General features: G+C 44.6%; 1 protein-coding gene across 4 annotated transcripts in view; it reads right to left on the minus strand.

Annotated features, from left to right (window-relative positions):
* ITGB4 (integrin subunit beta 4) overlaps positions 1-16,368 on the minus strand; it is a 67,867-nt gene extending 51,499 nt beyond the window's left edge. For 2 of the 4 annotated variants that reach the window (XM_044300311.1, XM_044300310.1), the window contains exon 1: positions 15,902-16,366. The gene's annotated coding sequence lies outside the window, so the exon portion shown is untranslated. Of the gene's footprint in view, positions 1-15,901 lie in introns of all 4 variants that reach the window. The other 2 variants (XM_044300309.1, XM_044300312.1) reach the window with 2 other exon arrangements.
* Positions 16,369-16,586: the final 218 nt, after the last annotated feature.

The following is a 16,586-nucleotide window of genomic DNA, read 5'->3' on the forward strand; positions in this document are numbered from 1 at the left end:
TTTGTATCTCACACGCCTCCTAGGAATATGGTGTCCACGGAGTAAACTACTCCCCAACTTTTAAAAATCTCTAAGAGGGACAATATGTGCGGCGCGCATCACGTCAGTTTTTTCATACTAGGCCACGCCTCTAACGCCGCCCAAAGCATAATTACTGACTCCGTCAGAACTGCAGCAGCTGGGGATCGGTGAGGTGAGTGTAAGTCCCTTTAAATGTTTTTCCAACATTTGGAGCCCGTGAGACAATTTTTTTTCTTGAGCTTCAATATCCCTTTAAATCAGGCATCCTCAAACTGCGGCCCTCCAGCTGTTGCAAAACTACAACTCCCAGCATTCCCGAACAGCCTACACGTATCAGCCTACAGCAGGGCATTGTGGGAGTTGTAGTTCTACAACAGCTGGAGGGCCGCAGTTTGAGCATGCCCGCTTTAAATATTAGCACATACATCATCAGATTATAGATATTTGAAGATCCAAATTGCACCAAATAATTACGTTATGGTCTAATATATGTGTAGAAACCATACAGATAGTTTAGTAAAAAGCAATATAGTAAATTTATTAATGCACATTTATTTCCCAGGTCAAAAAGAGGTACATTTAATGAACAGAGAAAGATAGAAGGACTTGGGTCAAAAATAGGGACCGTCCCTCCAAACCAGGGACACAGGGAGGCCTGTAAACTCTTTGTGAGTCAGGGATCGGTACAATACCTTCTAGGGCATGGATGTCAAACTCATGGCCCTCCAGATGTTGCAAAACTACAACTCCCATCATTCCCTGATAGCTGTAGTATGCCCAGGCATGATGGGAGTTGTAGTTTTGCAACAGCTGGAGGGCCACGAGTTTGACATCCCTGTTGTAGGGCTAGCTCAGCGGAAGGTAAAGATATCTTTCACTTAATGATCCACTGCTTCATTCTGGAGAAAAAATACTTGTAATCTGTATGCAAATGAGCAGATAAGTGCACCGAGGGGGGGCCCAAGCCACTCTGTGCACCCTTGCTCCTCCTGCTTCCTCTGCCAGCCTCTCCTTCTCCTTAATTTACAGGAACAGGTTCCTACGTAGTCAGTCATATACTAAAGCTCTCCATACACCTTACAGTAGATAGCTGTTCCTTCTGACTCCCCCGTTCACATGCATGCTTGGCTGGGTGTGCATGTGTTCTTAGTAGGGAGAAGGAATAAGCTGCTTCCAATAGGATGGGGCAGGTGAAATCCAATTGTCCGATCCTTCCTTCCCTTGACATCTGCCATCAAGGAAGAGTTAGGAGGTTCCTCGCCCACTTTGACGTTTACACTGGCTGGTCCTGTCAATCACAGTGCAGAGGGAGCTGAGCCTTTAGGTGTAATGACAACGCCCCCGTTGCTCCTAAAGGCTCATTTACATATATTAAAACACAATTTTTTTCAGCAATGCGGGCACATATGAACATGGGACCAACTCAGATGCCTTCAGCTGCCAACAGACCAGCCAGTGTCATAGGTACAAAGCTGCTGACAGATGCCCTTTAAATAGCAAGGAAAGAGATGAAGAATTGTCCAAGGGGTCCAAAGATGATATTGTAGGGGAGCAAAAAACAAAACCCATCTGTCCTTGGTGGCAGAGCCTGGCATCATCATGGGGGCTCAGTCTGATTAATGCTATGCCCCCCCCCCCCCTACTATGGATGACACAGATACCAGGGAATTGTATTGATGTCGGCCTCATTCATCTTCTCTGTCGTTTTCTACAGAAACCGGACTTGGAGGTGGACTTGGAATAAGCAGCAGGTCCCCTTGGCTCTAGTCCTGAGTTTTATGGGCATGGGTGTATGCCTTTCCTCCCGGCATAGCTGATACTGGTTTATGATGATCTGAAGACAGAAGAATGTGGCTTTTGTGAACAGAATCACATGCGTCCTGCCGTCTAATCTAATATCGGAGGTTATCTGCGCCGGAGCTCGTAGAAATGAAACGTTATGTAATTCTAATGAGCGGCGGTGAAGAGCTCGCCTGAACTAGTATATAATAAGTAGATGGCTGGTGCTGATTGCAAAGAGCAGTCCTACTAAAACACAAAAAATGCTCGGTATGTGTGTGTTTGGCCATTTATGAGTTACCGGATTTTGGTTTCCTACCAGGGTGACAACCATGGCTGGTCGCTATTGAAGGTTGTCACCCTGCTTTCCACGGACCATGAACGTTTTATAATCTGCTTTAGGTTTTTTATTAGCTGCATCTTTCCTTCTGGTTCATCCATTCTTCTCATTTACCAGAAGGCGCAGGATGAGCAATAAATCAACCATGGAGACGGCAGCAGCGTCGGACTGGAGTGCTGTGGGCCAACTAGTAAAACTCGTTCAGGGGGCCCATTATACAGCTACAGAGGCAGGCAGCAGAAAGACGCTAAAGATGATTGATTATGGGGTTCCTGCAGTGATATTGGGAAGGCAGGTCGGTAATGACAGAGGATACTGCTTGGTCTGCCTCTATACCTACAAGTCATCTCAGCCACCTGATGCATATAATATAACCAGTCTTGTACATGAACATGGCTGGCTGAAGTCTGCATATCTGTATGTATTGCAGTTGGTCTACTGTTCCATGAACTGGTGGCCCACCTTGCTCAAGGGCCTTCTGGGGGATCCAAGGGCCTTCTGGGGGCTTCGGACTGTGATCCAGTCCGAAGCCTGAATGGCAGTGCATGTGTAGTGCCCTGGAGCAGGGGTACTTTGAAGTCTGAACATTTGTGGGCATTTGCCCTATTTCCCCTATGCAAAGTCATCAATTCCTTACTTTATTTCACTTGCATTGACTTATACTGTTTAAAGGGATTCTGTCATCAAGATTTTCGATATGGAGCTGTTCATATCATCCTCTCAGTCTCCATTATCTAATTAAAAATGTCCTAGTTTTACCCCCACCTGTCCTTTCATTTTGGATAAAAATTGGTTTTATTAATATGCTAATTACCTTACTAACATGCCCAAGGGGCTGTCCCTCCGGCCGTTTGTGCCCAGCCACACCTCTTATCTCGTAGCCCAGCGCCGCCCCACCGCTAATTATGCATAATTAGCAATGGGGCGGCACTGGGCTACGAGATAAGGGGCGTGGCTGGGCACAAACGGCCAGAGGGACAGCCCCTTGGGCATGTTAGTAAGGTAATTAGCATATTAATAACCAGCCCTTGGCCAGGGTACTAGCCTTCTAAGAGAGGGAAAGCTAGCTTAGGCCTTTCCTCTGCATCAAACCCTTCTTCTGCCAGGGAGGAGACTGGAGAAGCCAGCCCTATGCCTCGCCTGTATTGTTTTGCACCAGTAAAGAAGCACCCTGGTTTACTGCAGACCCTGACTCTCTGGACTTATTTCCCATTGGGGTGCACCGCGCCTTACCATCCCTTCCGGAGAGCAGCAACGTGTGGTGACACCTCGACAGTGTCTAGCGAACCCAGTGTAGCATTGGGGCCACCTCAAACCCGGGCATAGCACATGGAATTGTTAATAGGCACTGAGAAAAAAGTGTTTTGGAGGTTGATAATAATCTTGGTGTTAATGAGGACTTTTCATTTGTTATTACCAAAACTTCCAAATTATTGTCAGATAGGTTTAAAGGAGTATTTTTGGGATTACTGTAGTTTTTAACAGATATGCTCATGCATTTGCTTACCTCATGCACATCTTCCCCATGCCTTTTCTTTTTTGATTTGGACTCTCCTGACCTGTTTTCACCATGTAAACCTATCACTCTGGTTGGTTTCCATCCTGTATGTAGCGCTTCCTGTTGTTGTATCCAACCAAACCCATGATGCACTTCTCCTTTCTCTGACACAGCTCCAGCACCGCCCCTAGCAACAACCAGCGAGTTTATAGCTCCTCCCACCAAGCTAGTTACATAGACACTCCCCTATTACTACCCCTAGAAACACCCAGCAAGTTTGTAGCTCCTCCCACCAAGCTAGTTACATAGACACTCCCCTATCACTGCCCCGCCCATGGACATAACATCACAGGAAATAAGATCCTTCTCCTTCTTGATTGACAGGAGCAGGTTACTGCATAGTCACCTCGCCTGATCCTGTCAATGAAGGAGAGGGGCTGGTAGAGGAAGCAGGAGAAACAAGAGTGCACAGAGTGGCTTGGGCCCGCCCTCAGTGCACTTATTTGCTCATTTGCATTTCTCCAGAATGAAGCAATAGATCCCTAAGTGAAAGGTATCATTACATTCAGCTTAGCTAGCCCTACAAGAAATTGAAAATGTCAATGCATGAAAAGTAGACTTCTACAGAGGACCATAAGTGTCCCCATCTGTAATGTTAGGGGCGATGCCGGCTCGGTAACCTGAGATTGCAGGAAGCCAGGATCGGCAGTAAATGTGATAACGTCAGGGCAGAGGCTGCTTTCATGTAGAAGTTGCAGCTCTCCTTACTTGTCTAGACTAGCTTCCTCCTGACGCCTGGGATTTTTAGCACATACCTACAGCCTAGCTGTGGTTTCAGGTGGTCCTGCTGAAATATTTACTCCAGGAAATGTCTAGTTTTTCTCACCGATTATCAACGGATCAATTCCTACTGAATACGTCCCTAAAAAAAATCTGTATATATAAGCTAATTGATGTACACTTCATAACATTTCACTCTTGTTACTCAAGGCGTTCATTCTTATATAAGCAGAGTTGGCAAAACCCAGCTATCTTATGTGTCTGCGGACTCTTCCCCAACAGTTTGTTGAATTACAACATGCCCGATCCTCTGTTCTCACGGGAGATTAGGAGTCTGGCAGCAGATGATTCCCCTCTTCCCATTCAGAACACCTGCACACTTGGCCGAGCTGAGGGTTCAGGTGTATGGGGAAGTTGGACCAAACGGCTGTAGGTCTAATGAGCTTTTGGCCGACAGCTATTGAAGGTATTTGGACAGGTCAAGATGCCATCGTAATGGCTGCTGTCAGACCTGCTTACTGTCAGATTGATATCTGTGTAGGGGAGGTCATGACCAGTGTGGCCCCTAGGCATGGATCTAGCGTTCACATTATAAACATGACACAAGCAGCCATGACCAACATCTGAGGGTCAACGTAGGAAGAATATCAGGTGCTACAAATACTCAGCTGTAAAGGGCATTATACAGGGGAAGAGGATCGGGGAAATGACCAGAAAAGAATGTACCTAGGTATGCTTGTTCCCAATAATTGCCCTGAGTAAATGTGCCACCAATCACCCGACAAATGGGCAAAACCTTGTTCGTCAGATGATCGCATCTTTAATGCATCACCCTTTGTGTAAGGCTACATGCACATGACCGTTCCGTTTTTTTGCGGCCCACAAACCGCGGATCCCGTGTGCCTTCCGCAATTTGCAGAACGGGGGGGGGGGGGGGGGGCAGCCCATTGTAGACATGCTATATTTTTTTCTGCAGGGCCTCGGAACGGAGCAACGGATGCGGACAGCACACGGAGTGCTGTCCGCATCTTTTGCGGCCCCATTAAAGTGAATGGAGCCGCACCCGAGCCGCAAAAACTGCGGCTCGGATGCGGACCCGAAAAACGGTCGTGTGCATGAGGCCTAAAAATGTGCCCCAGCAAACAATGAATGGGGATGAACAATCGGAGTTACGATCATCTCAGACGTTGATGTCATATCGCCTGCTGCTCCTATTTCCAAAACGGGGCCCATGAAGTGAACAGAAAGCAGCTGTTCAGGTGTAGACACCCTCTGTTCACCGCTATGGGAGTTTCTAAAAAATACAATGGCTGGTTTGGCTGTTTTTGTAAATTCCATAGCGGTGGCCACGCTTGCGCAGCGCGTTCTCCATTCACCACAATGGGGCATTAGAAAATAGCTGAGTGGCGAATGGACAAGCGCAGTTGCTTCCCTTTCATGTCGGGAGATAAGAGGGGGTCCTAGAGGTGGGACCTGCACCTATCTGACATTGATGACATATCCTAGCGATATTACAATCAATGTATGAGATGAGACAACCCCTTTAAAGGGGTTGTGTCACTCCAGCAAATGTCATTTATTATGTAGAGAAAGTTAATACAAGCCACTTCCTAATGTATTGTGATTGTCCATATTGCCTCCTTTGCTGGCTGGATTCATTTTTGCATCACATTATACACTGTTAGTTTCCATGGTTACGACCACTCTGCAATCCGTCAGTGGTGCTAGTGCTTACACACTATAGGATAAAGTGCTGGCCTCTCTGGTGGCCGGGACCTTGGCAGCGCACATAGGCCGGCGCTTTTTCCTATAGTGTGCAAGCACGACCACCGCTGCTGGATTGTAGGGTGGTCGTAACCCTGGAAACAAGCAGTGTATATTGTGATGGAAAAATGAATCCAGCCAGCAAAGGAAGCAATATGGACAATCACAATACATTAGTAAGTGCCTTGTATTAGCTTTCTCTACATGATAAATGCCACTTGCTGAAGTGAGAGGACCCCTTTAAGCTAAAAGGTTGAGACATGACTTCAGCTGAAACTTATCAGAAGACGCAGATATGTCTTTTGACTAATCACCTGGATTACCTCCTGTTTGCTCTGCTACCATGGACCTCTGGTGCGTCCTCTGAGCTGGTTCCTCTACTTTCCTGGCACTGCAGTGTAAAGTAAATTCTTTGGCTCTGTCTCTGCGGTTTTACCTGGTTTTCTTGTTTTATGTAATCAGAGATAAGCAGACGGCAGATCAGCTCAGTTCTGTCTGCGCATTCGCACACGACCGTATGTATTTTGTGGTCCGCAAAACACGGATCCGCAAAAAATACTATGATGTCCGTGTGACATCCTTATTGCATCCTTTTTTTTTTCTGGATAAATTGTAACAAAGAATAGGACATGTTCGATCCTTACTTGCGGACATATGGATACGGAATGCACACAGAGTCATTTGCGTTTTTTTGGCAGACCGCATAAGGGCCAGAAAAAAAAAACGGAACAGACATAGAAACAAAAAATGCGTTTGTGTGCAAGAGCCCTTAATAAGTACGTGCTTTAAAACTTGTAAACATGTCAAGCCTGCATTTGTCATTCCTCTGTTATTCCTCCGGGAAAATGTCTGACTAAATTCACACTGTTGGCTGTTACCCTTTTATTTATCAATGGGGTGTGTCCGTAGACAGTCTGATTCCTTCCAATCAGGGCTGTCATAGTCTGTAGGGATGCACCCTAATGATAAGGGGAATGTTGTGCGGGTATTAGTATATTTCCAGAAGGAATAACAGAGGAATGGTTCAACATTCAGGAATGATGATTTAGGTGTCCACATCTGCGATGCTTTCATCTAATGACTGAGCGCTTGCACATTCCTCAGGTGATTGGCAGCTCCTTTACATAGGACAATTATTGGGAACAAGCTGCCTGATAATTGCCCCGATTGTCGGCCAGTGTAAAGGGGTCTTCGGATTCCTGATAATCCTTTGTTTCCCTGCTGATGATAAGACTTTCAGATCCATCCCTTGCACTCCGCCAATGACCTTGTAATGTCTTCTTCTGCAGCGGGTTGATTGATGCTCTGTTGTGGGTCTGCCCAATATGAAGACGTGTAGGAGGAACGACCCAGAACCACATCACACAATGGAAACGTTTACCAAACTGAATGTGTTTGGGCAAGTCAGACACTTGGCCTAGACTTTGCTTCTGATTTACTATAAGATTATAACTATAACCCATGTGAATACAAAGATTATAGTCAGGAAATGCAGGTAAAGTCAATAGACAATGCCCTGGTAGACCGCCAAATGTTCCTATAGGACGCATTCTATGAAATACCTGCTTGCCGCGCAAATTACTTCAATGTACTCAGAGGGATGTCTTAAATGAGTTAAATTAGAGTCACAAAGGACATGCCTCCATGTCTGTTTTAGGAACTACTCGCAGTAACAATTCTGGAGCATCTATTCTTTTGACTCTAGGGCCATTCCTTTATTATTCCTGCTGGAAGTTATGAATAAATTACTAGCAGTTTGCAGTAAGGGTACAGATGGATGCTACCAGTTGGGGGGATGTCTGGTACTGGCAGCACAGATAATGTTAGTTTGTGCAAGGATACCCCCCAACTGATAACACCCATCGGGCCCTTCATTGCAAACTGTTAGTAATTCATTCATAACTTCTAGCAGGAATAATAAAGGACTGGCAGAACATAGAGTCATAAGAATAGATCCCTCGGGATTATTATTACAAGGCGAATGCAAGTAGTTACTACAATAGACATGTCAGGCGAGGTGACAGGTTGTCTTTAAAGAGGACATGCCATCAGTTTATAAATTGGAAACGGCGTACCTCACTGCTCCCCCCGAGAATTCCAGTGCCGAGATATGTCTCCCATCATTTCTGGTGCCCTATATGAGAATAGTATGTGGTTTGCCAAGAGGGCAACTACAACATTTCTTCTCCTAAGGTGGAATCATCTTTATTGATGCTGTCCAAGCATCGCGGATGGCGTCAGAACGGCCCGTTCTTGCGTGATTGGAGAGTGTCAGAGCGAAGAATATGACTCAGGAGCAGAAATGTGATAGTCGCCCCCCATGGCAAACCACATACTATTTGCACATAGGGCGCCAGGACTAATGGGGGCTCTACCTTGGAATGGTTGTAGACATAGAAGAGAAACAGTGGAAGGGCCCGGCAAGGAATATGTCAGGTGCACGGTTTTCAGGCCTTATTCAGACAGTGAATCACGAACGGGCGCTCTCTGTGTTCTCCACGGACAGCACATGTACCCATTGTGTACATTCACACATCCATGTCCGTGATTTACCACAGGGTCCGGGGTGACACCACAGAAGCATCCCCTGTTTTTGTCTGTGTTTACAGATCCGTCTTGCTCATTCATTATAGTCTATGGGTCCTTTAAAAAACACAGACACAACACAGTGTTTCGTCTTTGTTTCACGGATCATTGCCAGGAGATGTTCTTGAAATGAGTTGCCAATAATTACACATGAATGACACATGGAAGGTAGAAAATGGACACATGGACCAAATACGGCTCTTTCACAGACATCTTCACGGATGAAATACTGACCATCTTGTCACTGATGTCATCAAGGACAAGGATGTGTGAATGAGGTCTGACAGAGAAAGGTCCCTAGATCCAGGGGTGCACCACCAATGAGGCCAGGTGAGGCGATCGCCTCAGGCAGCACCAGGAAGGGCCATGGGCAATGACCACTTTCGTTGTGGCAAAGGAGTTAGGTTAAGCATTTCAGTTTTAGCCTCACGCAACAGAAAGACTAGGTGCACCCCTGCCTGGATCAGGACCTTTAGGAATCAACTGGAGCAGAGATCAGATACACAGACAATCTTTTTCTCCTCTGAGAACTCCTTGCTTTAGGGCTCATTCACATGAGCCGCAAAAAATACAGATGACATCTGTGTGAATTTCGTATTTTGTGGAACGGAACAACTGGCCCCTAATAGAACAGTAATATCCTTGTCTGTAATGCAGACAATAATTGGACATTGTCACGAACCAGTGGGTGTGAACCCACTATGCCATGTGTCCTACCTCCTCTAAGGGCGTTGTCTAAGTGAACCCCTGGATCTTCACAATACCCCTCATGGTGGAGATAGACTTTCCCGAGGGGAAAACCAGGTCACTACTTCTTGAGGAGGATAGGCACACTCCAGGCGGACTAGGAGGTACCTGAGAAAAGTACTAGAGGCGCAGGACCGAAAGATGAGACAGAGGCATAGTCAGAGAGGCAAAAGGTCAGGGCAGGTGGCACAGGTACAGGTCAGGCAATCCGGCTCGGCAACAGGAGAGTCAAGGCAAACAGGCAGGGATCTAACAGGTAGCAGAGTCCAGGAATACAAATACGAGTCAGAAACACAGGAACACAGGTGAGAATCAGGAACCTTAGCAGGACACAAGGACCTTGACACTGAGGCATCTGGGAAGGGGGCTGAGCCACTTATATATGTGCAGGATGGCTAGGATTGGTCAGCAAGGTCACATGACCTAACCCATAAAGCCCAGGAAGTGACGCACGCCGGCCCTTAAGTAAGTGCTGCAGAAAACAAACAGCAAGCATGCTGCGGCCAGGGCTGAGAGTAAACTGTGGAGTGGATCCCAGAACAACAGCACCCACACAGACAGAGCCGAGGACTGCAGCGGTGAATGGGAAGCATCGGCCGCAGATCACCTCTGAACACGCCCGGGACCGCGGTGGTAAGTAGGGGAACAGCGGCGCACCGCAGCTACTGTTACAGACATGTCCAATTTTTTTGCAGAATTGGCATACGAAAACGTATGCACACGGAGTAACCGCCGTTTTTTGCTGAACCATTGAAATTAATAGTTCCGCATACGGTCCGCAAAACAAACGGAATGGACACGGAAAGAAAATACATTCGTGTGCATGAGCCCTTACACAGATGATCCTGTATATTTTAAAGAAGCACTCCTACAAAAATGTATATTCTCTGACCTGTTAGTGTAGAAGGTAATTTTCTTACCAGTGACTGTATTTGTGAGTTATAACCTCCCTTCTGCTCCTCAGCTCTATCATGTCACCAGCACTCTGACTTTCCAAATAACACAGCATCTTATGTGTGGACAGGAAGCCAGTTTCTCTATGTATTCCTATGGGAGCCTCAATGGCAGTCTCATAGGAATGAATGGAGAAGTAACTGACTTCCTGTCCTGTGTCAGTTGGAGATCAGAGTGCTGGTCACATGACACAACTGATGATCAGAAGAGAGGCTATAACTCACAAATACAGTCACTGGTAAAAAGATTACCTTCACTGCAGATTACATCATGCAACTTTTTAACTGGTCAGAGAATAAATTTTTTTGTCAGAGTTCAACATGCCATGCGCATTTTACCTCTGATGGCGCTGCCCCACAGTTTCCAATTAATCACTGAGGGTCTCAGCAAGTGGAAGACCCTGTGATTAGCTTATAGAAATAAAACCACTGTCCAGTGTGAAGAACCCCTTAAAGATAGTATCGATTATTTTACTTATTCCGGTTTTCCCAAGTAAATGTTATGATTTGTATAATGAAAAATGCCTACAGTAAGTGAATAGAAACCTTCATTACTTACTTCCTGTGGATAAGAATCTGCCCTGTCATGTGGTGGACACATAGGTGTATGGATCGTTACATTTATCAGATAAGATAAAAGGCATCTCCAATGAGCAGAGCCTTAGGGAAGCCTTAAAGGGGTTTCCGAGGATTTTAGGCTATCAGTATCAGATTGTTAGGGGACTGACCTCTGTCAGTGAACTGTTCTTGAGTAGCTCCAACTTCACAGCTCCGTCCATTGTGTGGTGGACTGCACTTTGCTCTTATTGAAGTGAATGGGAGCAGTGCTGCAGTAAGCAGCTTTGGATGGAGCTGTGTATGATACACCATGAATATAAAAATCCTGAAAAAAACCTTTAAAGACTATGCACACCTTTGGAGCCTTTTTTTGTTATTGATTTAGGTGTATTCTGGACTTAAATTTTTTTTTTTGTAATAGTCTTTTATTAAAAATGGTGCTTTGCTTGGCTTCTGCAACTTCTATGTTTTACAGTACACAGCAAGCTGCAGAATACTGTTCACAGTAAAATGAGGATGAATCAGGATGGTCGTCTGACAGCTTGGTCTCGGGTCCCTCTCGCTACTCTCTTAAACAATCTTCTAAGCTGATTTATGAAGTAGTAGAGAACCTCTTGGTCTTCTAAGCTGATTTATGCAGTAGTAGAGAACCTCTTGGTCTTCTAAGATGATTTATGACCAAGAAAAATGACTTTTCATATAAAACATAACTTTTACTGTTGTTGGTTAAAATAATACCCCTTCTTAGTATATATATTAGGCTACGTCAAATAATTAGACAAGGCCTTACTTGGACGTATCATTGGACCATTGGACTTCATTATCCTGATACGTCCAAGTAAGGCCTTGTCTAATTATTTGACGTAGCCTAATATATATACTAAGAAGGGGTATTATTTTAACCAACAACAGTAAAAGTTATGTTTTATATGAAAAGTCATTTTTCTCTGTGATGTCTATATTGAAACTTTTCGTAACCCTATAAATTCCACTGTGATTTGATTTATGACCAAGTCAAACTTTACTTTAGTTCAGGAGACAACAGAGAGAGAGAGACATAGAAAGAGAGAGAGAGAGAGAGAGAGAGATTGCATCCAAGCCGATTTGCATGGGTGTCAGAAGACCCCCTGATGGGAGATGTCTGGGGGAAGAAGGGTTGGGCAATTGGATTTTAGCATGTTCAAACCTTTTGTTCTCAATGGAGACAAGCTGGCACCATAGGTGTCTGTCCTTCTCCCTAATTATGAACACATGGACGCTCGGACTAGCCAAGTGTGAATGTGTATTGGGGGGGTTGGGAGGAATAGTTAGATAAACGACTTGTAGGTTTCCTGTGACTACTTTAGATCTATAGGCCATTAAAACAGGATGTGTAAGCCCTGATCAGCAAGGTCTATGTACCTTAAGAGTAGAATGAGACCATATGTATATAATAGAGGTAAATAGTAGTAAAGTTATCAAAATCGTAGCAGTTTTGTACATGATAATTGACAAATTATGTCATAGAGATGCTTTAGTTATTTCCTTGTACTTTGATTCGTGACTTTGGACCTTTGTGACCTGCTGTCATCTTGACCGTTCTCCTGCCTAGCATTTAAGTATGTGCCTTCCTGTTGCCGTTGACCCACAACCTGACCTTGGATGACCAGTCTGTCTGCTGACCTCTATAACTCTGCTTATCCTACGACCACACCTTGACCTGAGCCTCTACTTCTGCCAGCTCCCATCATGCAAGCCCTTGTGGTTTTCCCAACTACAGCTACTGTAAATGACTAAACATATCATAGATGTTTAAGATAAAATAAAAAATATTCTGCTATTTGATTTTTTCAGATGATGGGGTCTCAAGAACATGACAGAGCTACTTAGTTTTCATGGACACAGATGAAAAAAAAGATGTGAAGACAACTTTATGGCTATCCTTTGGTTGGATCTCTATGGCTATGCCTCCATCAGTCTTGCCTAGAAAGTTAGTGTTGTCAGTGGTACGACCCCACAAAATCACACATCACTGCCAGTTCACATGGACTTTATAAATTAGTGCAAGGGCTATATGATCTTGTGGGCAGACCTCACCTGTAGGCAGAGGTGATATCACTGGAAGACAACCAAAAACACTTGGACCGGGTCACTATGCTTAGGGTGTGAAATTCCAATGCTTATTTTCTCCTTTAAGGTTATACGTTTTATTGTAAACACCTCTTAAAGGGGGTTGCTGGTTTTGGGAAGCCCATTTTAAAATACACAATTCTCAAAGGATTTTTTCATCTGCAGACCCCATCAATAAGTAGGAGCTGAGATCGGCTCCTTAGAGAACCTACTTCTCTGGAGGACCCAGTACATCTGTGCACTACATGGACAGTCCTTTAATTTTACTGGAATCATGTAATGCTACATTTCCCATGGGGTGAGATACAGGGCAATTAAACACTATTCTTTAACATGGTATTCTAGACACTTTTTCCTAAATCTGATCATTGACCCCATGGATTGGTGAGTAACCGTAGTCAGTCAACAACGCAGATGATTGTATTTGTCTGGATTAGAGAACAGGAGTGAAAAGTATGCACAGATCAATATGGCAGTCAATGAACTAATTTCAGTGTCCTCTTCAGCGTACATTTCCACCTGTAGGTGGGTTGTTTGTTCAGGGAGTAGAACAATGCACCCTGTGTAATGGACAGCACAATGCATCCAGTCGTAAATGCTGCTTATGACAGGCCGTCAGAGGTTTCCTTGTTATGGGACGCAAAGCCCATATTTGTGAACAGGTCATACCCCTACATCGTATTGCACTCCTTACCCTTAGAGTAAAGCTACCCATACACGAGATTCTGATCGGCCACAATGTGGTCAATCGGTCAACAATGGGATCGTTCGTATGAGCATTCCTAACAGCAACAGTACAGATTAAACTGGCTTCCTGGGGCAAACCTGGTTATGATATTATATATCTCTACTTCAGCTGACCACAGACAAAATTTTCCATCCATTTTTGGCAGATAGAAGTCTGTTACCATGAACAATCATTTGCTTTAAATTTCTATACAAACGGTCAGTTTAAATGTCCAAAATTGGCCATTTTGGCAAACAAATTCTCAGGCATGGCCAGCTTTCTTCTACGCCAGTGGATTGTCACTTCTAAAATATTGGTTTATGTTCCAAAATTTGGCAAAATTTGAATGTACTGTACCTATGAAGGTTTGCAGGTATCGCTGACCATGGTGAAATCACTTATTTTATAGAACACTGATACCTACAGCACTGACTTCAATACTGTATATGTGACGATCCGGCTTGCTCTGAATTCTCCGCACTGTAGCCAATCATGGTTAATGGCATATGTTGTAAAGAAGGCACTTAGTATTGTTAATGGTGGTCAGTGTCTCCTGATCTGAGCAAACACCTGGTCCTGGTCTCCAAAGTACAGAACATTGCAGTGTGCAGACAACCAACCCTCTAGTTCACAGTTTACAGACTCAACTTTCAAAAGCAAACCCTCCAGGTATGTTTTCTGCTGACATCTACCTGATCACACCCTCGTAGCATCAAGTAACAAAGGAGGAGATATCTAACAAACCAGCATTCTACACTTCATATATCTCATCACACAATGGCTATCTATATTTCACCACCATGTTTACTAAAATATGCTATGAAGATGTTTCCGACAAGTTCTCAAAGTTTCTGTTTGAGAAAGGACGTTCCTCAGTGGGAATATCTACAGCTTTTGGTGGGAAAGTAAAATGTCCTGCAGAAGGTGCAAAAATTGTTTTCCACTTTAACCAACTTCTTCATACAAAGAATTTGTCCATGCGATGTTAAAGCATTGAACGTACTGTTATAACTTATTATAGAGCAGGAGGAGCTGAGCAGATTGATAGCTTCTGGGAAACGATTCTGTAGAACTTATACGTTATTGGAACATGCAGACAAGGTAGGAACAGCTCACCTTCATACCAAACACAGGTGCATGAACTCGAACTTTCTGGGATCCAGCCCTAAGTGTATAGGTAGGTTCAGCACTCCATAAAGTCTTTAATCAATATTGGAATACACATACAAAGATAAAATCTCATATTACTTACGCGTTTCAGATGATCAAACACCCTTAATTATAGCACCTTTAATTATGGATTTCATGGAGTGTCAAGCCTACCTATACACTTGGCCTAAATTTCTGCTCATTCTGTGCATAGGAGTCCAGCGGATGGTCCTGCTGCATAGACATAGACCACTGCCATTCACTAAGGACCGCCCACTGGACTCCTAAGCACAGAACCGTTTTCCCACAAAACTAGAGATCAATCTGCTCCGCTACGCCTGCTGTACAACATGTTACTGGAAGATCGAACGCAGAGCCTACACATTTTCATGTAATGGGCTGGTCTTCTTCTAGGCAGATTTACAGTGATAATTTACTTTGGCGCTGCAACAGCCAGCCGTGAACCTTCATAACTAGCACACTAAATGCAATGCAATGATTTATTCGGTTAACCCATTCAATTCCCAAAAACTTAAACTTAGCACCGACCATCGAATAATTACTACAGTACAAAAAATATATATAATTATAATAATAAAACATAAAATTCCGAATGATGGAAAACAAGACATGAGAGAAGTTGGAGCACATATGGATTTCCCTAACACCTGAGAAAACAGCCTCTTCCTGATCCTTCACCCTGGGCGGACTGTGCACACTGATATGGACTGTTGAGTTACTTCGTAGGTCGGCGTCGGTGCCTGCCTGTGTGTTTGAGCCCGGCACGTTGTTCTCCGCTTCCTATATGTAGTTTTTTTTGCACCGTAAAGCTAGTTCACATCCTATAACTGTTCGGAAAAAAAAAAAATCTTACGTTGAATTTGACTTACCAGAAGCAAATCTCCTCAGGGTAGAGAACAAAAATCCCCAAAGGTTTAATCTGATATCCCAGCGATTGTGATCCTGCGCAGAAGGGAACTAAAGGTATGCCAACTCTCAGCTCTGCCCTTTTGTAATCCTTCACGGTTGATGGTATCCTATTCAAAACAAGGTCCAAAGAGAAATTTTGGAGTTCAGTCTCCTGCAGGAGAGACAGGTCCTTCCCTCCCCTTTTGTAGAAAGTGCAAGAGGGAGAGAGAAAAAAAGGATTTTTATGGACGCCTGTGCGTGACTCAGACCTTGCTCTGCTGCCTCTGACATTCCATAGACTTGTGAGCACACCTGGAGGGCAGGTACAACGCAGGAACAGCCCTTCCTCCCCCTACCATGTACCCCCCCCCCCTTTCTTCTGATCCCTCTCACTTTCTCTACACGCCTGTGTACGATAATGCTGGAAGTGAGAGAGATTTCAGCCACTGAGTCCTCAGCCTTTCAGTTCACAGTGACTGAAAAAAGTGATTGTTAGTGGGGAGGTGGAGGCATGAAGGGGAGGGGGGGCATGGAGAGAACAAAAGGCAAAACAGTGAATTAAACCATCCTCCCCTTTGCCCAGAATGCAGCAATTTGGATCAACAGGATGGGTAGGCTGAGTTGATCTTGACACTGAATGCTGGGCGATGTGTGACGGCGTGTGCA

The sequence above is a fragment of the Bufo gargarizans genome, chromosome 6 (genome assembly GCF_014858855.1).
Source record: "Bufo gargarizans isolate SCDJY-AF-19 chromosome 6, ASM1485885v1, whole genome shotgun sequence".
Taxonomy (NCBI): domain Eukaryota; kingdom Metazoa; phylum Chordata; class Amphibia; order Anura; family Bufonidae; genus Bufo; species Bufo gargarizans.